A 24,210-nucleotide genomic window follows, 5' to 3' on the forward strand; every position below is an offset into this window, starting at 1 on the left:
CTTTGTGCAACGTGCCCATCCCCCCGCCGAACCAAAAGGGGCTCGTGGCCCCATAGGTGGCCGTGGTTTCCCACGACATGTTTGGCGCGCCAGGTAGGGGGATCACTTATGTGAACCCGAGAGCGTAACCAGCACGTCATCTTCATCGCCATTTTCACCATCGATGGGTCCATCAACTATGGCGCCCAAGAAGAAGCCCGATGCCGCAAATCACCTATCCACCTCGAAGGCCCCGCCGCCCGTGACCGCCAGTGTCGCGGGGGATACGGGGACACGTGAGGATGTGGACGCTGCAGGGGACATGGTCGACGCAGGCAGTGTTGTCACCACTCCCCCTGCGGCCGAAGCAGGAGCGGGAGGCACCGTAGAAGGATAACACCAACAACATCCCGACGACCACACTCTGCGAGGTACAGGTAGAGAGATTATTCCTTTTGTCCCTCCCTGCCTAGCCGAGGGACATATCCACGGCGGTGGCGTTTGCCCTGAGACAAATCGCAATCCTCTGGCCGTCCCCGTCGCGGGCGCGGTCGCAGGACATGCACAGCCCCCGGGGCAAACCGGCCCAGCCAATGCTCCGAACGGGGTCATTGGTCCACACGCGCCACCACCTCGTCACCACGCCATCCAAGCGACTGGCTCCCAACGATGGGAGCCCGGCGCAGCCATGGCCGGCACCGTCAGGAGCCGGGCGACGCTGCATTCTACATCATCCTAACCTATACCAAGTACCGCTTCAGAGGCCATGGCGCGGGCCCAGCTACTGCTGAGGTTTCCGCCGGCAGCTGATCAGATGGATGAGTGGAGAGCCACCATTTAGAGTCTGATTGGCTTTGTCGTGGCTAGAGGCTAACAGCGAGCTGACCCGCCACGGCCTCCCCAGACGATGATGTCAGCCCACACTGTTGGCCGTGCGGAAGGGGCCACCCCCACGGTGCAATCCCTACTGCAGCAACCAGCACGAGGGCTGCGCGACCAAGAGCTTGATGCGTCTCGATGGCTTCATCTGATCCTCAAGCACATCAAGGCCGGCGACGAGTCCCAGAAGACAGTAGAGGGAAGGCACGCGCGTCACCATCGAGCAGCGCCGCGACAACCACCGCCAGTCCAATGGGTGCGATGGCCCCCACGTCGACGAGCCCGCACGCGGCGAAGGTGGGTACCTGCCCTTCGAGGCTGGGTACCCTGCCTTCATCCGTGAGCTGCAGCAAGTCCGTTGGCCATCCACTCGCACGTTCAAGCCAGAGATACCAGAGAAGTATGATGGGAGACTGAACCCGGCAGAGTTCCTGAGCATCTACACCATCGCTGTTCAAGCTTCCGGGGGAAGAGATGAGAAGGTTTTTGCCAACTACTTCCCGTTGGCGCTCAAGCCAAAAGTGAGGTCTTGGCTGATGCACCTATCAGAGAACTCCATCTTGACCTGGACTGACCTGTGCCATGAGTTCGTTGGCGCCTTCACGGGTGGCCACCAGGAACCAGGACGGCCCAGCGATTTGCAGCTTCTCCCGTAGAAAGAAGGAGAGAATCTGGGGAAGTACATGCAGAGGTTTAGCAGAGTACACATAAATATTCCAGATATCCACCCGGCGGCTGTGATAGTTGTGTTCCAGTCCAACGTGCACAACCGTCGAATACGTTCCAAGATGAACGTTCGGTTGCCGAAGACTGTGAAGGAGCTTTACACCTTGGTGGACAAGTGTGCTCAGGTGGAGGAGGCGAGTAAACTACCTGGAGAATAAGATGGCATCGACATCGACTCAGAGGATGACAACGAGGCCACCAGTCAGAAGAAGAAGAACAAGAAGCGCAATAAGAGGCGCACGGATAAGGAAGTACCGTTGAGGGACCGAGCACGCCTAGTACCGGCAAGAAGGCCAAGGCCGAAGCCCCAGGTAAGGAAGTTGCTGCGTGCACTAATTGCCGAGAGGCTGCGGCTACCGAGAAAGCTGGGAAAGGTGATGGGCCATACTGCAAGATTCATCGGACCAAGGGCCACGATCTCCAGGAGTGCCATCAAGTTGAACAGCTCATCAAGAAGCAGAGAGCTGAGTATGAGAAGCGTGATAAAGAGAAAAGTCAGAATGGCACTGGCGGGAAGGGCCGAGGTGGCGAAGCAAGTCGCCCCGGCAAGGCTCCTCGGAATCAAGGAAAACCCGCCAGGGGCCGGGAGAAGGAGGATTGCAGCGATGAAAGTGATGGAGGGGATGAAGAGGGAACCAGCGAGCAGGAATTCCCGAGGGCCACTGACGCCCTGTGCATTAATGGGGGTGCATTTTTGCACTCCTCCCACCACCAGCTCAAATAGTGGGCGCGTGAGGTCAATGTCGTGGATCCAACGGCAGACGCTCGGAAGCCACTCAAGTGGTCACGCATGCCCATCATCTTTGACAAAGTGGACCACCCTGCCGCACCACCGCGGTAGGGTGTTTGCCATTGTTGGTCTCACCAACAATCCGCAACCTCAAAGTCACAAAGATGTTGGTTGACGGCGGGGTCGGGTTGAATCTGATTTCCCCAAAGGTCATTAGCAGACTCCAGATAGCAGAGAAAGAGCTCAAGGTCACGGGCACGTTTCAGGGAATCAACCCCGGTAGGAGTCATCCTAAGGGAAAGATCATGTTGCTAGTGACATTTGGAGGAGAGTTGAACTATCGGACTGAGAAGGTTGTGTTTGATGTGGTCGACCTCCCCCTACCGTAAAACGGAATCCTTGGGCACCCAGTCCAGGCCAAATTCATGGAGGCATCGCACTATGCCTACAACACCTTGAAGATGACAGGGCCGGTGGGCGTCATTTCCATTTTGTCAGATGAGAAGGATGCAATTATTTACGTGGATAAGATGTACCGGGATGCAGTCGCGGCAGAGGCCGTTGAAGCCGCAGTTCCCGCCAAGGAAAACAAAGGAAAGAAGAAGGCTAGCAGGAACGCCAGCAAGGAATCCGGGAAGCGTACCTCTTCGGAGTATGTTGCGCCTGTTGATGACTTGCCGAAGAGTTCCAATAGAAAGAGATCCAAGGCTGCTTCACCCCATGTGAAAAAGGTCTCGGCAGGGCTGGCTGGCGCTGATGGTACTTTCACTATCAGTGCCACCCTTGATGACAAATAGGAAAGCGCGCTCGTTGCCTTCCTGCAGGCGAATGTCGATGTGTTTTCCTGGCAACCATCTGATATCCCCGGTGTTCCCAGGGAGGTAATTGAGCACCACCTTGTTGTCTGCCCACATGCCCGGCCCGTCAAGCAGAAGGTTCGAAAGCAGGCCTTGGAGCGACAACAGTTCATTGCCGAGGAGATCAAGAAACTTGAGGCAGCTGGTTTGGTCAGAGGAGTACTACATCCAACATGGTTAGCAAACCCAGTGGTCGTACGCAAGGCTAACGGAAAATGGAGGCTTTGCATAGATTTCACGGATCTTAACAAGGCCTGCCCGAAGGACCCATTTCCCTTGCTGCGCATTGACCAGATTGTGGATTCCACTTCAGGATGTGATTTTCTCTCCTTTCTGGATGCCTACTCTGGATATCATCAAATTATTATGTACAAGGAAGACGAAGAGAAGACCTCGTTCATCACCCCATGTGGCACATACTACTTCGTGCACATGCCTTTCGGGTTGAAGAGTGTCGGGTCCACTTTTGCAAGAGCAGTCCAGATTGGTTTTGAATCACAGTTGCACAGGAACATTGAAGCTTATATGGATGACATTATGGTCAAGACCAAATGTAACGCCCACGATGCGGCTATATCTCCCATGTGTCTAGGCACGACTTAGAGGCATAACCGCATAGTGGTTTTGTCGCAAGAAGGGTCATCTTCACACAATCCCATGTAATGAACAAGAATGGGATAAAGAGTTGGCTTACAATCGCCACTTCACACAATACATAAATATAATTCATACATCATCCAAAATACACACATATAGACCGACTACGGTCAAAATCCAGATGAAAATAAAACAACCCCAAATGCTAGATCCCCGATCGTCCCAACTGGGCTCCACTACTGATCATCAGGAAAAGACACATAGTAACGACCACGTTCCTCGTCGAACTCCCACTTGAGATTGACCCCATCATCTGCACTGGCATCGTCGGCACCTGCAACTGTTTTGGTAGAATCTGTGAGTCACGGGGACTCAGCAATCTCACACCCGCGAGATCAAGATTATTTAAGCTCATAGGAAAGGATGGAGTAATGAGGTGGAGCTGCAGCGGCAATAAGCATATATGGTGGCTAACATACGCAAAAGAGAGCGAGAAGAGAAGCAATGGAACGGTCGTCATCTAGAAATGACCAAGAAGTGATCCTGAACTCCTACTTGCGTCATCCATAACTCAGACCGTGTTCACTTCCCGGACTCCGCCGAGAAGAGACCATCACGGCTACACACATAGTTGATGTATTTTAACTGGGTCAAGTGACCAGTTCTCTACAACCGGACATTAACAAATTCCCATCTGCCTCATAACCGCGGGCACGGCTTTCGAAAGATAATACCCTGCAGGAGTGTCCCAACTTAGCCCATCATAAGCTCTCACAGTCAATGAAGGATAAACCTTCTCCCGGAAGACCCGATCAGTCTCGGAATCCCGGTTTACAAGACATTTCGACAATGGTAAAACAAGACCAGCAAAGCCCCCGAATGTGCCAACAAATCCCGATAGGAGCTGCACATATCTCGTTCTCAGGGCACAACGGATGAGCCAGACGTCGGGTTGGCATAGACCCTGGTTGCCCAGGGGGCGCCGGACATCGCTCGGTTTGGGCCAGCACTCGAAGGAGCACTGGTCCAGGGGTTAAAATAAAGATGACCCTCGGGCTCGCGAAAACCCGGGGGAAAAGGCTTAGGTGGCGAATGGTAAAACCAAAGTTGGGCCTTGCTGGAGGAGTTTTATTCAAGGCGAACTGTCAAGGGGGTCCCATAAATCACCCGACCGTGTAAGGAACGCAAACTCAAGGAACATAATACCGGTAAGACAGATACTAGGGCAGCAAGAGTGGAACAAAACACCAGGCATAAGGCCGAGCCTTCCACCCTTTACCAAATATATATAGATGCATTAATTAAATCAGAGATATTGTGATATCCCAACATATCCATGTTCCAACATGGAACAACTTCAACTTCACCTGCAACTAGCAACGCTATAAGAAGGGCTGAGCAAAAGCGGTAACTTAGCCAAACAACGGTTTGCTAGGAAAGGGTGGTTAGGGGCTGACATGGCAATATGGGAGACATGATATAGCAAGTGATAGGTAGCGCAGCATGGCAATAGAGCGAACAACTAGCAAAGCAAAGATAGAAGTGATTTCGAGGGGTGGTCATCTTGCTTGCAAGGTTCTCAGAGTTGTCGAAAGCTTGATCCTCGTAAGCGTACTCAACAGGTTCCTCGTTCACGAACTCGTCTCCCGGCTCTACCCAAGACAAGAACACAAACAAACGGAACCACAATCAACCACGAGAAATGCACAAGCAACATGATGCAAAACATGTAAGATATGCGAGATATGATATGCGATGCATATGCGTGCTCTGGAAGAAAAATGATGAACAAGGCAGTAACTTGGCAAACCAAGCATGCCACTGGAAAGATGAGATGATTTCGGTCGAAATCGATATAACGATCACCGGAAACGGATGCACGGTTTGCAAATGGCAAGCAAAACAAGAATGACACGAATCTGTGATTAACAGCATGATAGCACTTAGAATGCAACAAACAACAATGCTACAGCACTCCAACATAGCAACAAAGCATATGGCAGTAATCTACAGGAGATGCTTGACAAAAGATGAACACTGAGCTACTTCTAGATCACAACATATCAAGCTCAAACAAGCATGGCAAAAGTGCAAAAGATAACAGGTTCACAGACTTGGTGAAATTACTGGACATGGCAGAAAACAGCATCAGGTAGCAATGTTCAGAGCACGAAATAAACATGCTACAGGAACTTAACATGGCAAAACAAGGCATGGAAGTATTCTACTAATTGCATATGACAAAAGTCCCTTACTGACCATAAGCCAAAAAGGACCATAAGATATGATGGCAAGCATGTAAACATAGCAAGTTTCGTTATCAGGTTTCAGACTTAGCAGAAAACAGAGCATGGCAGAAACAATAATATGAAGGCATGTTTGTGAGCTTGATGCACTCACCACAAAGCAATACATGACAAAACTAGCATACCTACAGCAAGATAGCATGTTTATGAAGCTATCCATGGCAAGGAAAAAAGCATAGCATGTATGGATCAACTACAACAAGCTTGGCAAAAATGAATATCACGTTAAGAATCTGCCAGAAATATTTTATAGCAAAAGTAGAGCATGATTGAGTCATACTATGGCACTACATAATTGTAAACAAGGGCAGGAATGGATGAATTACAACTATATCTACAAAACATCCTTACTGAACATCTCCAAAATATGCATGGATCTCTCTGTAGCATCAAGTTTACATGGCAACAAAATAACAGCAGACAAAAACTTGAAATCAGAAACATTATGGAGCCTATTTTGCATGATTGTGCTAGTCACCACATACATCAAAAAAATACATGGCCTACACCACTGGAAAGATGGCATGGCATACAACAAAACACATGTAGAGATCATGCCCATAAGATGCACAGATTAAATGATATAAAAATAACAAATCTCCAAGTTCTGATAAGACCCAGAAGATAACAGCAACTAGCCCTCTTGCAACAGAGATTTGGGCATCAAGATGACCTCTAATGAACATGGTGCAATTGAACTAAATGTAGAGCATCACGAGACGAACAATTTGACATATTACACGCGCGAAACGGAGCTATGTGTAAGGAGTTATGCACTGTTGAACAAGGCAATATGCTGTAAAATATCAATGACTTGGCAAAATCGGGGGGGGGGGGTCTCGGGTCAACCTTGGCGTTGACCCAGATCGGATCGGCGAAGGAGCTCGGGCTCGGGCCCGACAGGGCTTCGGCCGAAGATGTAGAGGGGCGACGAGGAAGACCGGAGGGGCGCCGGAGGAGGTGGCCGGGGCGCGGTCGCCGGCGGCCGGCGGGCGGCGGCGCGGCGGCCGGCGCGCGCACTAGAGGAAGCCGGCCAAGGGGCGACGAGCTCGGGCCCAGGCGGGCCTGCCCTGGGCGGCGGCGGGCCCGCGGCGCGGGGAGGAGAGAGAGGGCGCCGCGCGCTGGAGAGGTGGCGGGCTCCGGTTGGTTGGAGGCGGCGGAGGAGTGACGTGGCAGCGGCCTATTGGCCGAGGTGAGGTTGCGGGTGGACGTGTCCGGCGGCGGCGGATTTGTTCGGGCGCGAGGTGGAAGAAGGGTAGGGTTTCGTCTGCGTTCTATTTCGGGAGGGGAGGCAAATATATAGGTAGAGGGAGCTAGGAGGCTCCAAATGAGGTGCGGTTTTCGCCCACACGATCGTGATCAAACGACCTAGAGCATGGAAGAGAGTTTGGTGGGTTTTGGGCTAGTTTTTAGGGGGGTTTTGCTGCAACACACAAAAGGACTTTGCGGATGCCCGATTAACCGTTGGAGTACCAAACGACCTCCAAATGGAACGAAACTTGACCGGTGGTCTCCGGGTGGTATACTAGGGCCACTTGACAAGCCTCGGTCCATTCCGAGAACGTTTGACACCCGCTCACGCAAGAAAACAAGAGGGGTGCACCGGAGGAGATAGGAGCGCCGGATTGCAAAACGGACAACGGGGAAAATGCTCGGATGCATGAGACGAACACGTATGCAAATGCAATGCACATGATGACATGATATGAAATGCATGACATGAACAAAATACAAAACGAAAAACAAAACCCGACCACGGAGGGAATATCATAACACATAGCCAAAAATGGCAAGAGTCGGAGTTACAAATATGGAAAGTTACATGCGGGGTGTTACACCAAAGATAGATCAACCCTCATCCAAGATTTAGAAGAGAAGTTTGCTAATCTGCGCAAGATCAACTTGAAGCTGAACCCGGAGAAGTGTGTGTTTGGCGTTCCCTCCGGCAAGCTACTTGGTTTCTTTATGCCCCATCGCGGGATAGAGGCCAACCCCGATAAGATCAAGGCTATCGAGCATATTCAGGCACCTAAGACAGTTAAGGATGTGAGGCATTTGGCAGGGTGCGTTGCCGCGCTTAGCAGGTTCATCTCCAAGTCTACCGAGTGCGCCTTGCCGTTCTTCAAGATCTTGTAGAAGGCGGGATCCATGAAGTGGACTCCGGAAGCAGACGCAACACTTCAAGATTTGAAGACCTACTTGTCCTCTGAGCCCACTTTGTGATGCGGAGCATCCCACGGTCATCCCCATGGACTTACCATCGTCTCATCAAGAGCCAAGAGGACCCATGACACGAGCACGAGCTAGGGCTCTCGAGAACAAGGTGACTTCCTTCCTTTGTGCTATCACATATGATCCACTCGAGACATGGCTACTACATAAGTCCGAGATGTTGTGCATGATTAGGTACCAAGAGGACCCTCTCGAAGATGTACGTGAAGATGGACAAGCCGCCAAGTTCACGGATGATGAAAAACGCCGAAAGGAGAAGAAGGCAGCTCCAGGACCCGAACATCCGGCCCCAGGCCCGGACATCCGACCGATGGAGACATCCACTACAGCAGCAACCCAGGCCAAGTCTACAGGGCCCGGACATCCGGCGACCAGCCTAGACATCTGGCCTCCGACCCGGAAATCCGGACAAGCCTATCCAGAGGACAGAAGAAATGGCGTTCCAGCCCGGACATCCGGCCCGTCCCGAGCCTCCGGACCTCCGGCCCACCGCCCGGACATCCGGACCCTGTCCATCCAGAGAGAACCGGGGCCGACCACGCCAACCCGGACATCCGGCCCCCAGCCCGGACGTCCAGCTCCTCCTGAAGGCCCGGACATCCGGCCCGACGCCCGAACATCCGGCCAAAGGCCCGGTCATCCGGCCCGTCCCGACCCTCCGGACACCCGACCCACCGCCCGGACATCCAGACCCTGTCCATCCACAGAGAACCGGGGCCGACCACGCCAACCCCGACATCCGGCCCCCAGCCCGGACGTCCGGCTCCTCCTGAAGGCCCGGACATCCGGCCCGATGCCCGAACATCCGGCCCCGTCTGTCGGCGTACAATAAAGGGCCGAGGCCCATGTACCCCTTCGCCCACCTAGACTATATATACTCCGTCTCCTCCCTGTTTCTAGGGTTAGCATTGGTTTAGCTCATATGTGAGATTGAGCTTTGCTCATCCATACGGATCTGCTCCTTGAGAGAGACTGCGGCCCCTCTACGGAGAAGATCCACCTTGGATTCAAGACCCCTTCTTGGGTGGCCCCATCAAGACCTCCTCTCGAAGAAGAACCGGTTACCTTTGTATCGTCCTTTGTTGATCGTGGATCTTGTATCTCCTCTCGTGTTTCGAGGATCTAGGACATGTGTGACTTAATCTTGTTGGTTTGAGTGATTCTCTCATGTTTTCCCTCGTGTTTCCCCTCGTGTTCTTAGTTGGGATCCGCTCCTTTCGTGAAAGATCGGCCGTATAGGGTTCCACACTACGTCATCTCGGTATCATGAGCCACGTTGATCACGATTTCGGAGCACCCCTCTTTGTGTTCTAGCCTTATTTTGTTGATTTTGTCCCAAATTCGAAAATTCCCCACAAAAATAGCCCCCCAATTTTTTTTTGTGATTTGTTGGTGTGATGAAGTTTTGTTGGATTTGATCCGCGGATTTCGTGTGTTGCAGGTAGATCTAGCTTTTCCCCATCTTTCCCCCAATTTCCATCCACAAAATCTCCCGAATTTTGCCTCAATTTGCCTCTTCTTCGCAGAGTTCTTCGAGTTCGTCCACGGATCGAGAGCCCGGAAATCCGGCCCGACAGCCCAGACATTCGGCCATACCGGACATCCGGCCCTCAAGCCCGGACATCCGGCCCCTGACAGCAGCACTTCCATCCACCGCTCCGTTTCCCGCCTAACTCTCGCCAAATTTCGTTCCGGTGCCCACATACACTTCCGCACGACACCGCCACTTCTGCATAGCACCACCATAGCTTTACCACTACCAACTCCAACAATTTTGACATGTTTTGCTTTGAGAATTTGAGTTGTGGTTTCCCGTGTCCTATTGTGTTTCGGCTATTTAGGTATGGGTCGACATCGACATCACCGCCACTCATCTTCGCCATGGATTCGTCATCAACAACAACAACTCCATCATATTGCCACCATACCACGAACGGTAACCTCATCTTGGTATCGTGATATCATCATACTTTCTTGCAATTGCATTGATAACCCCATAGCCCATTTTGCGTAGCTTACCAATCGATACTAGCCTTTGAGTATTTCCGGCAACGTGACTTGTGCACATTAGTGATCATACTTCCCATAGCACACATACCATATCATCGTGGTGCATATCTTGGTATCATCTCTTGTGTCGCAAAGTTGTCATCGTGTATAGTCAATTGCTATCTTTGTTCGTGAAGCATTGCATGAGAAAAGAGCTCAAACACAAAGAGCCAAACAAGCTTCTAAGCAAAAGGGAAAGATAAGCAAAGAGCTTATAAGCAAGAACCATAGCATCATACAACATTAAGTTTGTCATACTCGATCATCTTGGATCATATCATCGGAAAACCATACATATAGCATACTTGGGATAGAAGTCGTTGCATTTTTGCTTAGTAGGTTATGCACAAGTTCGTATCCGCCTATTGTGCAATCGTGCTAGCATCTCTCTAGTGTTGTGCAACAAGAGCATTTTCATGGATTCCACATTTTGGCTCATCCCTTGGTTGCACGACCCCATTTATCTATTTGCGTGTGCGTTTCCGTGTACCACATCTTGCTATTGGTCTACTTATTGCATTTGCAAATTTGCGAATCTTTTCCAAGATTATTGAGTCTCACTTACAATTGCATCAAATTTTGTGCCACCATCCTAACCGAGCTCCACTATAAGCTTTTACTTGTGTAGGTGTGAGAAACCGACAAGAATTGGTACCAATTGTGCTATTTCCTTGTTACACATTGAAGTGATCATTGATCCATCTTCAACATCGGTCAAGGTACATTTGGTATAAGTTCTTCTCTTTCTCCCACTCCACATATTTGCTTGAAATGATGGATAGGCCAAGTACTTCTACCAACCCACTCTCCCTTGAGCAAGACGACGACCCGAACAACTACGTCACCAAGCTACAACTATTTGGAACGCAACGAGCCTTGCATGAAGAGCAACTAGCAATGAGCGACCGCATTGACAACCTCGCCACCGACTTGCGACTCTTCGAGAAACGAACAAGAGACTACTTCGACAACAAGCTCGACGAACAAAAGCAAGAGAACAATGCAAGAATGGACGAGATTCGTACCTTGTTGGTCAACCTCTCTTCTACCACTTCGTCCTAATCAAGACGGACCCGCTCAAGTCGACACTCCGACGATACTATCTCCGGCTCAAGTACCACGACATCGAACACTCTTCGACGAGCCGCGGCCAAGACCGTCACGCCAACCACAATCCTCTACACAATAATGACTCTCAAGAGCAAGCTCGCGCGCAAGAACATCGTCATCGTCAAAACCAAGCTACATTCGCGCAAGTACAAGAACGGCAACGTCAACGACAACAAGAACAAGAGGAGTGAGCGCGACAACACCAAGATGCACAAGATGCCGAGGCACAACGCCAAGAACAAAAACTACGAGAAGCTCAAGCACTTGAGGCGCAACGTGCCCTTCTTGATTCAAGTCTAGCCATAGCCAACCGAGGCCGCCAAGCTCGTGAGCATCAAGAAGCACTTCGTGATGAAGTTCAAATTTATCAATCACGCGTGCATCGTCAAGCTCCTCGTCAAGATCGACAAGCGCCTCCTCAAGCTAGACAAGAACCTCAAGTTCGACAAGAGAAAGATAACAATAGAAATCCTCCAAGACAAGAGCAACATGAGGTCGACAACCCTCCTCACCAAGAGCAACATGAGTGTGTCAATCCTCAACGACATGGGCATCATCATCCTCGACCCCACCACAGTGAAGAACAACGCTACGGCAAGCTCAAGTTCACCATGCCCAAGTTCACCGGAAGCAATGATCCCGAAGAGTACATATCATGGGCATTGAAGGTCGACAAGATCTTTCGCTTGCACAACTATGAAGAAGAGAAGAAGATCGCGATGGCATCCCTTGAGTTCCAAGACTACGTCCTCATTTGGTGGGAACAAGTCATTGAGCGCCGAGCGGCAAGAGGTGAACCACCCATCACTACTTGGGCGCAAATGAAGGATGTCATGAGAGCACGCTTCGTGCCAAACTACTACAACCACGACCTCTTCAAGAAACTCCAACTGCTCATGCAAGGAACCAAGAGCATTGAAGAATACTACAATGAGATGGAGATTGCCATGATATGAGCCAATGTCACGAAAGATGATGAGCAAACTATGGCACGTTTCTTGAATGGACTCAATCATCCTATCAAGAAGATCGCCGACTTCCAACCATACTCGAACCTCATCGAGCCAGTGCATCAAGCTACCAAAGCAGAACGTCAAGTGCAAGATGACTTCAAGTACGCCAAGTTCTCATCCAAGTCCTACGGCTTCTCCAACAACCAAGCTTCGACGACTCCAACACCTTCTAGCTCAACCAAGCCATCTACAAGCAACGGCGACAAATCAAGTTATAAGAAAGCTTCGACAACCTCAAGTCGTCTTCCCTACAAGCAACGTCAAGCTGAGAGCTTCATCATCATCTACCCAAACTGATGAGACCATCAAGATGAGTACCTTCAAATGCTTCACATGCGGCGAACGAGGCCACAAGTCCTTTGAGTGTACAAACAAGCGCACCATGATCCTCAACGACGACGGAACCTATGACTCTATGAGTGAAGGAGAAATGGAAGCCCTTGAGCAAGTGGCCATGCACCGGCAAGTGAATGACGATGAAGATGATCAAGTCTTTTGTGACGAAGATTCGAGCCCCGCTCTCGTTGTCTCCAAGGTATTGACTCTTCAACATCAACAAGCCGAAGACCAACGATGCCATATCTTCCACACTAAGGCCGGCATCAATGGAAGGTCCGTCAAGGTCATCATCGATGGAGGGAGTTGCCATAACTTAGCAAGTGAAGAACTATGCTCCAAGCTCCAATTGGCCAAGACGAAGCACCCACACCCCTACAAAGTTCAATGGCTAAGCGACAACGGCACTCTCCAAGTTGAGCATAGGGTATAAGTCTCCTTCAAGATCGGAGCATACGAAGACACTTTGGAGTGTGATGTTGTTCCTATGACCGTTTGCCATCTCCTTCTCGGATGACCATGGCAATTTGACCGAGCTGTCATCCACAACGGACTTAAAAATCACTATAGCTTCAAGATGAAAGGAAAGGAGTATGCGCTACGACCTATGTCTCCAAGCCAAGTGAGTGCCGACAAGCAAGCAACCCATCGTGGAGAGAATAGTGAGAGAGTGAACCACCAAAAAGAGAGTGAGCGCCACAAGCCAAAATTGAGTGCCTCCACGATGAGCGACAAGAAGAACTTAGTCCTATTTGCCACCAAACGTGAGATGAGAGAAGTGTGTGAGAACCCATCAAGTGTCCTACACTATGTCCTCTTGTGCAAGGATGAGGCACCAAAAGCTAACACCTCTCACAATCTACCTTTAGTGTTATCTTCTCTCTTGTAGGACTTCCAAGACGTTTTCCCCGATGAGCTACCTCCGGGTCTACCTCCACTACGAGGCATAGAGTACTGCATCGACCTCATCCCCGGAGCACCACTTCCGAACAAAGCTCCATATCAAGTCAACCCCGAAGAAACCAAAGAAATACAAAGGCAAGTAAAACATCTCATAGACCATGGACATGTGCGTGAAAGTCTGAGTCCTTGTGCCGTACCGGTCATTCTTGTGCCAAAAAGAGACGGTAGCTTTCGCATGTGTTCTGATTGTATACCTATCAATGTTATCACCGTTCGCTATAGGCACCCCATTCCATGCCTTGATGATATGCTAGATGAACTTAGCGGTGCCACTATTTTCTTCAAAATTGATCTCAAAAGTGGTTACTATCAAATACGCATACAAGAGGGTGATGAATGGAAAACCGCTTTCAAAACAAAGTTTGCTTTGTATGAGTGGTTAGTCATGCCAATGGGTTTATCGGAAGGTACTTTCATGCGTATTATGCATTATGTGTTTCACCCTTATATTGGTGAATTTGTTGTGGTCTACTTCAACGATATCCTTGTTTTTAGCAAATCTCTCAAAGATCATGTCACCCACCTTCGAACCGTGTTGCAAACTCTTCGAAAAGAGCGTCTCTATGCTAATATGGCAAATGCCTTTTTGGTGTAGATAAGCTTGCTTTCTTGGGTTTTGTTGTATCTTCTAAGGGTGTTCATGTTTATGAATCTAAGATCAATGCTATTAAAACTTGGCCCCAACCAACCAATTTGCAACAAGTGCATAGTTTTCTTGGTTTAGTTGGTTTTTACCGTCGATTTGTGAAGGATTTTAGCATCATTGCATCTCCTTTACATGCTTTGAGCAAGAAGAATGCACCCTTTGTTTGGGGACCATCTCAAGATAGCGCATTGAATGAGCTTAAGAATTTGCTTACTCATGCTCCCGTGCTTGCATTACCCAACTTTGACAAACCTTTTGAAATTCATTGCGATGCTAGTGGTAATGGCATAGGAGGTGTGTTAACGCAAGAGAAGTGCCCCATAGCATACTTTAGTGAGAAACTTTCCTGAGCGCAACTCAATTACCCCATCTATGAAAAAGAGCTATATGCTTTAGTGCGAGTTTTGCATGAATGGGAACATTACCTTCGCCCTCGTGAATTTTTCATCCATACCGATCATGAAACGCTTAAGTATCTTAAGGGTCAAACCAAGTTGAACAAGCGTCATGCTAAATGGAGTGAGTTTATTGAGTCATTTCCTTATATCATCAAGTATATTAAAGGTAAGGAAAATGTTGTGGCGGATGCACTTTCCCGTATATGCATGCTTGTTACCCAACTTGAATTGAACGTCATTGGCTTTGAGCACATAAAAGACTTGTATGCGCATGATCTACTTTTGCTATTCCTTATGCCAAGTGTTTGACGCATACATCTTGGGAATGCTATTACATCAAAGATGGTTATCTTATGAGAGCTAACAAACTTTGCATTCTCGAGTCTTCTCTTCGTTTGTTGCTTTTACAGGAATCTCATGGAGGAGGACTAATGGGACACTTTGGACGCGACAAGACATTTGCCACGCTCTCCAAGAACTATTTTTTGGCCCAAGATGTTTCGCGACGTCAACCGCTTCGCCAACCGATGTTCGACATGTTGCAAAGCTAAGTCCAAAGCTCAATCTCATGGCCTTTACATGCCTCTACCAATTCCATATCAACCATGGGAAGATATTAGCATGGATTTTGTACTTGGTTTGCCTAGAACTAGAAATGGAAAGGATTCCGTCTTTGTTGTTGTGGACCAATTCTCTAAAATGGCACATTTCATACCATGCAACAAGATAGATGATGCTTCACATGTTGCACATCTCTTTTGTAGGGACATCTTGCGACTACATGGAGTCCCAAAGACGATTGTCTCGGACCACGACGTCAAGTTCTTGAGTTACTTTGGAAGACCTTATGCACCAAGCTCGGAACAAGCTCTTGTTCTCTTCGGCATACCATCCTCAAACCGACGGCCAAACGGAGGTGACGAACCGCACACTCTCCACTCTACTACGCGTGTTGATAAAGAAGAACATCAAGGAGTGGGAGGAGTGCCTACCAATCGCCGAGTACGCCTACAATCGTGCAAGACATTCGACTACCGGCAAGTCCCCCTTCGAGGTCGTCTACGGCTTCAACCCATTGTCACCATTGGACATTCTTCCTCTACCACTACAAGAGCATACCAACATGGACGCGAGTGCACGGGTGAACTTCCTCAAGAAGATGCATGAAGATACAAGGCACACCATCGAGCGCCAAGTACAACGACTCGCGACCAAACTCAACATCAATAAGCAACCCATGATATTCAACATCGGAGATCTCGTGTGGCTACACCTTCGCAAGGACCGCTTCCCCAATGAACGCAACTCCAAACTTCTACCACGAGCCGATGGACCTTTCAAGGTGCTTGCACGCTACAACAACAACGCCTACAAGATCGACATCCCACACGACAAGTACTCCGTGAGCGACATCTTCAACATCAAAGATCTCTCCCCGTACCATGGTGATGAGGATTTCGATCCGAGGTCGGATCTTTCCCAAGGGAGGGGAGATGATGCGGAGCATCCTACGGTCATCCCCATGGACCTACCATCGTCTCATCAACAGCCAAGAGGACCCATGACACGAGCACGAGCTAGGGCTATCGAGAACGAGGTGACTTCCTTCCTTTGTGATATCACATATGATCCACTCGAGACATGGCTACTACCTAATTCCGAGATGTTGTGCATGATTAGGTACCAAGAGGACCCTCCCGAAGATGTACGTGAAGACGGACAAGCCGCCAAGTTCACGGATGAAGAAAAACGCCAAAAGGGGAAGAAGGCAACTCCAGGACCCGGACATCCGGCCCCAGGCCCGGACATCCGGCTGCTGGAGACATCCACTACAGCAGCAACCCAGGCCAAGTCTACAGGGCCCGGACATCCGGCGACCAGCCCGGACATCCTGCCTCCGACCCGGAAATCCGGTCTCCTCCTCGGACATCCGGACAAGCCTATCCAGAGGATAGAAGAAATGGCACTCCAGGCCGGACATCCGGCCGAAGGCCCAGACATCCGGCCCGTCCCGAGCCTCCGGACATCCGGCCCACCGCCCGGACATCCGAACCCCGTCTATCCAGAGAGCACCGAGGCCGACCACGCCAGCTCGGACATCCGGCCCCCCGCCCGGACATCCGGCCCGATGCCCGGACATCCGGCCCCGTCTGTTGGCGCACAGTAAAGGGCCGAGGCCCATGTACCCCTTCGCCCACCTAGACTATATATACTCCGCCTCCTCCCTCTTTCTAGGGTTAGCATTGGTTTAGCTCATATGTGAGATAGAGCTTTGCTCATCCATACGGATCTGCTCCTTGACAGAGACTGCGGCCCTTCTACGGAGAAGATCCACCTTGGGTTCAAGACCCCCTTCTTCGGTGGCCCCATCAAGACCTCCTCTCGGAGAAGAACCGGTTACCTTTGTATCGTCCTTTATTGATCATGGATCCTGTACCTCCTCTCGTGTTTCGAGGATCTAGCACATGTGTGACTTAATCTTGTTGGTTTGAGTGATTCTCTCATGTTTTCCCTCATGTTTCCCCTCGTGTTCTTCATGTTCTTAGTTGGGATCCGCTCCTTTCGTGAAAGATCGGCCGTATAGGGTTCCACCCTACATCACTTTGGTTGCTCCCAAACCACAAGAGTCATTGCTGCTATACCTGGCGGCAACTAATCAAGTGGTTAGTGCAACACTAGTGGTGCAACGGGAAGTGGAAGAGGCAGCAGCCTCAGCTAGTGCCCCTTCTATTGAGAGATTGAGAACATCCCGGCAAGGTCAGATGTGGGTCAGGACAAAGAAGAGCACGGCAGTGGAGGCAACCCCAAGGACGCGGCAAGGAAGAAAGTGGTGCAGCGCCCAGTATACTTTGTTAGCTCCCTATTGCAGAGGGCTAGATCTAGGTATTCTGGCATGCAAAAATTGATTTTTGGCCTAGTCATGGCCTCAAGAAAACTGCGCCACTACTTCCAAGCCCACGAGATCACAGTTTTCGCCCGTTTTCCTTTGCAAAGGATACTCCGAAACCCTGAGGCTACTGGCAGAATAGTGGAGTGGGCATTGGAGTTATCCAGCTTTGGCCTGAAGTTTGATAGCACATCAATGATTCAGAGTAGGGCGTTGTCAGAGTTTATTGTAGAATGGACGCCAACCCCTGATGAAGAGGTACTAGAGACAGTTATCCCCGGCAAGGAAGCACCCCAAGAATGGATCATGTATTTCGATGGTGCCTTCTCCCTACAAGGTGTGGGGGCTGGCGTTCTTATCGTTGGTCACACTGGAGAGCACCTGAAATATGTCGTCGGGATGCATTTTCCCCGGGAGGAGGCGACCAACAATACAACAGAGTATGAAGGGCTCCTTGACGGGCTCAGGATTGCCATAGAATTGGGGATCAAGAAGCCAATCATTCGAGGATATTCACAACTTGTGGTGAGACAAGTCAACAAGGATTACCAAAGTCCATTGATGGAGGCATACGTCGAGGAATTGAGAAGACTGGAGGAGCACTTCGACAGATTGCAAATAGAGCATGTGCCCCGTGTGGAAAACAGCATTGTTGATCATCTGTCGAAGTGCGCTGCGCAGAAGCTTCCTATGGAACCAGGAACTTCTGTTCTCCATCTTACTTAGCCCTCTGTATCCCCAGCAACAATGGCCCATAAGAGGAGGAAATTGGACTCCGGCAAGCCTCTCCCGGTAGAGCCTTCTGGGGCTCCCGGCAGAGAGCTTGACGGGAACAACTCCCCTTTAGCTACTGAGCTACCCCCTCCCACTAGACCACCGGTCCTTGTGGTGGAAGGGTGCGCTCCCGCAAAGGAGGAGGTGCCGCTAGTCCTCGTTGCCGAGCCCAGGCTCCAACTTGGGCAAGGCACATAGTTCATTTCCTCCAAACTGGAGAACTTCCCGAAGAGCAAGAAGAAGCGTAAAGAGTAGCCCGGAGGGCCAGTATGTATCAGTTTTTCGATGACACACTATACAAATGAAGGCCCAACGGTGTGAAATTGAAGTGCATTTGCTGGGAAGAAGGAAAGGAACTGCTGGCAGAAATACACAAAGGCATGTGCGGCTCCCACATTGGATCAAGAGCTTTAGTTGGGAAAGCATTCTAGTAAGGATTCTATTGGCCCACAGCCCTCCGAGATGCGGTCGAGCTAGTCACCAAGTGTGAAGCCTACCGATTCCATTCCAATAATATCCATCTGCCTTCCCAAGCTCTTCCCACAATCCCTTTGTCATGGTCGTTTTTGATCTGGGGGCTCGATATCCTCGGCCCTTTCCCCCGAGCTGCCGGGGGCTTTGAATTCTTGTTCGTTGCAATCGACAAGTTTACAAAGTGGCCAGAATTAGAAGCAGTGAGAAAGGTGACTGCTCAGTCAGCTATCAAGTTCTTGAAAGTATTGGTGTGCCGCTTCGGGGTCCCTGCCCAGATCATCACCGACAACGGCACCCAGTTCACGAGCCACGCCTTCATGCAATATGTTCATGCCCTCGGAAGCAAGATCTCATTTGCCTCCGTTGCACATCCCAGAAGCAATGAGAGGGTGAACACTAAAGTGTTGTGAGGACTCTAGACGAGAACATTTGATAAGTTGCAGAAGTGCGGCACAAGATGGATCGACGAGCTGCCGGTGGTTCGCTGATCCCTCAGAACGACACCAAATTGAGCTACTGGGCAGACTCCCTTCTCCCTAGTCTATGGGGCAGAAGCAGTTATCCCCACGGAACTCATTTACGGGTCACCTCGAGTGCTTGCCTATGATGAAGTAGTGCAGGAACAGCACCGGCGTGACGACGCTATGCTTCTCAAGGAGAACCGTCTCCGGGCTGCTACGCGTGTTGCATGCTACCAGCAAGCCCTGCGTCGCTATCACAGCCGTAGGGCGTGCCCGGTGTTTTGAGGAAGGCAACCTTGTCCTTAGGCACGTTCAGTCTGCCAAGGGTACAAACAAGTTGACGCCAAAGTGGGAAGGCCCTTACCGGGTAGTATGAGTCACCAGACCTGGCGCAGTCCGTCTGGAGACCGGAGATGGCATTCAATTGCAAAACTCATGGAACATTGAGCATCTCCGCAAGTTCTACCCGTAAGGCGCGGCTGTCGGGCCCTGCCCGGCAGCCACCCTTTTGTACAGGCTTTGTCTCAGTTGCATGTAACCCATTATACAAAGCCAGGCACAGACCCTGAGCAATAGAGAAATAAAAGAAGCGCTAGGGGGGCCCTGACAAGTTGCATGCATGCATAAGCATATCATGAGCACCGCATGTTCATGTAGATAAGATCGCATCTGGCATGATTTTCATCTGCATAGACTACAGGCTCCTTCCTTGGACTTAGTCCCCAAGAGGAGATAAGAAGACGAGCCTACACTGTGATCTCCGGCAAGCCAAACAGATAAGTTATTCCTCTTATCCATACGTGTTCTGTAAGTAAGGACTTGTGCATGAGAAAACCCCACCACCCTTTGAAATTTAGGTGCTCCCATCCTTCGACTCGAACGTTGCTTCGGTCAGGATGGTCGCACTGGCACTTGATGGAAAAGGACTGGCGGGGGGCTGGTCCCTCTTCACGATTTGTGCCCGGTAGGCCTAGCTCCACGTCAACAAAATTGAGGGTACCAGCAGGATAGCTTGCTGGGGGGAACTTGTTTACTTAAAAGTATAGAGGCATCCCACCTCTGCATGGACACATTACATGCATGAGTCCCCGGCAAGGTTTATCTTTTTCATTAATATGCTGAACAAACAAGTACAGACCTTACAGGACACGAACATGGATTCAAGAGATTACATAATTTGAACTAAAATTTGGCAAGTACCTACATATTTAAGATTGAAAAAAGATAAGTGCCCCGTGATGCCCTTTCTTGTCCCTCTCCTCTTAGGCACTGCGGTGGGAGGTGAAGAGGGCAAAAGGAGTGCCTGGGCAGAAGCTCAGCCTGACCCTGTCGGGCTCCAGGAGAGGTAGTCGGGCGGGGGGGGGGGGGCGCAGATGAAGACGATGGTGAAGAGATCAACACAGACGATCCGTCAACTACCGCCAGCAGGATGCGGCAGGGCGAACAAAGCTGCAGCCCGCGAGGAAGCCTGCCGGGGTCCAGCTGGAAGGCTGCTGGAGGAGCCGGAAGCACCACCTCCACCCCTGCTCCCAACTCCCCGGCAAATTGATGACCCACGAGTGTAGGGGATCTATCTTAGTCCTTTCGATAAGTAAGAGTGTCGAACCAAACGAGGAGCAGAAGGAAATGACAAGCGGTTTTCAGTAAGGTATTCTCTGCAAGCACTGAAATTATCGGTAACAGATAGTTTTGTGATAAGGTAATTTGTAACAGGTAACAAGTAATGAAAGTAAATAAGGTGCAGCAAGATGGCCCAATCCGTTTTGTAGCAAAGGACAAGCCTGGACAAACTCTTATATGAAGGAAAACACTCCCGAGGACACATGGGAATTATCGTCAAGCTAGTTTTCATCACGCTCATATGATTCGCGTTCGTTACTTTGATAATTTGGTATGTGGGTAGACCGGTGCTTGGGTACTGCCCTTTCTTGGACAATCATCCCACTTATGATTAACCCCTATTGCAAGCATCTGCATCTACAAAAGAAGTATTAAGGTAAACCTAACCATAGCATGAAACATATGGATCCAAATCAGCCCCTTACAAAGCAACTCATAAACTAGGGTTTAAGCTTCTGTCACTCTAGCAACCCATCATCTACTTATTACTTCCAATGCCTTCCTCTAGGACCAAACAATGGTGAAGTGGCATGTAGTCAACGTTCACATAACACCACTAGAGGAGAGACAAGATACATCTAATCAAAATATCGAACGAATACCAAATTCACATGACTACTTATAGCAAGACTTCTCCCATGTCCTCAGGAACAAACGTAACTACTCACAAGTCATATTCATGTTCATAATCAGAGGGGTATTAATATGCATAAAGGATCTGAACATATGATCTTCCACCAAATAAACCAACTAGCATCAACTACAAGGAGTAATCAACACTACTAGCAACCCACAGGTACCAATCTGAGGCTTTGGGACAAAGATTGGATACAAGAGATGAACTAGGGTTTGAGATGAGATGGTGCTGGTGAAGATGTTGATGGAGATTGACCCCCTCCCGATGAGAGGATCATTGGTGATGACGATGGAGATGATTTCCCCCTCCCAGAGGGAAGTTTCCCCGGCAGAACAGCTCCGCCGGAGCCCTAGATTGGTTCCACCAAGGTTCCGCCTCGTGGCGGCGGTGTTTCGTCCCGAAAGCTTGCTTATGATTTTTTCCAGGGTAAAAGACTTCATATAGCAGAAGATGGGCACTGGAGGCCTGCCAGGGGGCCCATGAGGCAGGGGGGCGCGCCCAGGGGGGTAGGGCGCGCCCCCCACCCTCGTGGATGGTGGGTGGTGAGGGAGTCCTGGATTAGGGGGTCCTCGGACAGCCGGACTATATCCTTTGGCCGGACTGTTGGACTATGAAGATACAAGATTGAAGACTTCGTCCCATGTCCGGATGGGACTCTCCTTGGCGTGGAAGGCAAGCTTGGCAATACAGATATGTAGATCTCCTCCCTTGTAACCGACTCTGTGTAACCCTAGCCCCCTCCGGTGTCTATATAAACCGGAGGGCTTAGTCCATAGGACAACAACAATCATACCATAGGCTAGCTTCTAGGGTTTAGCCTCTATGATCTCATGGTAGATCAACTCTTGTAATACTCATATCATCAAGATCAATCAAGCAGGAAGTAGGGTATTACCTCCATCAAGAGGGCCCGAACCTGGGTAAACATTGTGTCCCCCGCCTCCTGTTACCATCCGCCTTAGACGCACAGTTCGGGACCCCCTACCCGAGATCCGCCGGTTTTGACACCGACATTGGTGCTTTCATTGAGAGTTCCACTGTGCCGTCACCGCAAGGCTTGATGGCTCCTTCGATCATCGGAAAACTCGATGGCAACGATGCGATCTCGGGTGAGGTTTTCCTTCCCGGACAGATCTTCGTGTTCGGCGGCCTCGTACTGCGGGCTAACTCGCTTGGCCATCTGGAGCAGATGGATAACTACGCCCCTGGCCATCAGGTCAGGTTTGGAAACTTGAACTATACTGCCGACATCCGCGGAGACTTGATCTTCGACGGATTCAAGCCCATGTCAGGTGCGCCACACAATCATGATGAGCATGATTTAGCTCTACCACCGGACTGTTTTCGGGAGATCACACCTGCAACTACTCCGGCCCTCAATCCGGAACAAATTGCGCCATCTGTAGACGGGTGGATGGACCCCGCCATGGAGGCAGCACACTCAGTGGCGATAGCGCCGAATACTGACTTCACCTCCTACGAGACTCGTGTTGCCGAACCGTTGGATTCGTCCCCGGCCACGGACTCCGAGCCGCTTGTGTCCGTGCCCATCGAATCTGATTGGGCGCCGATCATGGAGTTTACCTCCGTGGATATCTTTCAGCACTCGCCTTTTGGCGGTGTGCTAAATTCATTAAAGTCTCTCTCCCTGTCAGGAGACCCTTGGCCGAATTATGTCCGGCTAGAATGGGATGCGGACGATGAACAAATTCGCGGTATACCCACCACCCACCTAGTAGCCACTGTCGATGATTTAACTGACATGCTCGACTTCGGCTCCGAAGACATCGACGGTATGGACGACGATGCAGGAGACGAACAAGAACCACCGCCCACAGGGCGCTGGACTGCCACCTCATCGTATGACATATACATGGTGGACACCCCCAAAGAAGGGGAGGGCATAAGACAACGGAGGATAATCCCTCCAAGAAGGAACCCAAGCACCGACGTCAGCGGCGCCGCTCTAAGTCCCACCATAGGAAAAGCAGTGATACCGGCACAAGAGACAATAACTCTTGAGATAGTGCCGAAGACGACGATAATCCCCTCCAGCAAAACCTCGAGCGGGAGGATGAACAAGCTAGCCCTCCGGAACAGGCAGCAAATGGAGAATCAGAGGATGACAATTACGTGCCTCTCTCCAAAGACGAAGTGAGCCTCGGCGACGAACAATTTGTCGTGCCTGAGGATCCCGTCGAGCAGGAGCGCTTCAAGCGCCAGCTTATAGCCACAGCAAACAGCCTGAAGAAAAAGCAACAACAGCTTCGAGCTGATCAAGATCTGCTAGCGGATAGATGGACTCAAGTCCTGGCAGCCGAGGAATACGAACTCGAGTGCCCAACCAAGAGTTACCCAAAGCACAGGTTGCTACCTCGACTCGAGGAGGAAGCATTAAAACATACATCACCAGCGTATGATGCGGCAGATCGGCCACCTCGTGGCCGAGACAGAGAGGCATATCAGCCCGAAGTCCAGCCCGCACCCCGCCGCCACTCAAACAAAAATACCAAGGCCCAGGGCAACACGCAGGACC

This window comes from Aegilops tauschii, chromosome 6 (genome assembly GCF_002575655.3).
Source record: "Aegilops tauschii subsp. strangulata cultivar AL8/78 chromosome 6, Aet v6.0, whole genome shotgun sequence".
Taxonomy (NCBI): Eukaryota; Viridiplantae; Streptophyta; class Magnoliopsida; order Poales; family Poaceae; genus Aegilops; species Aegilops tauschii.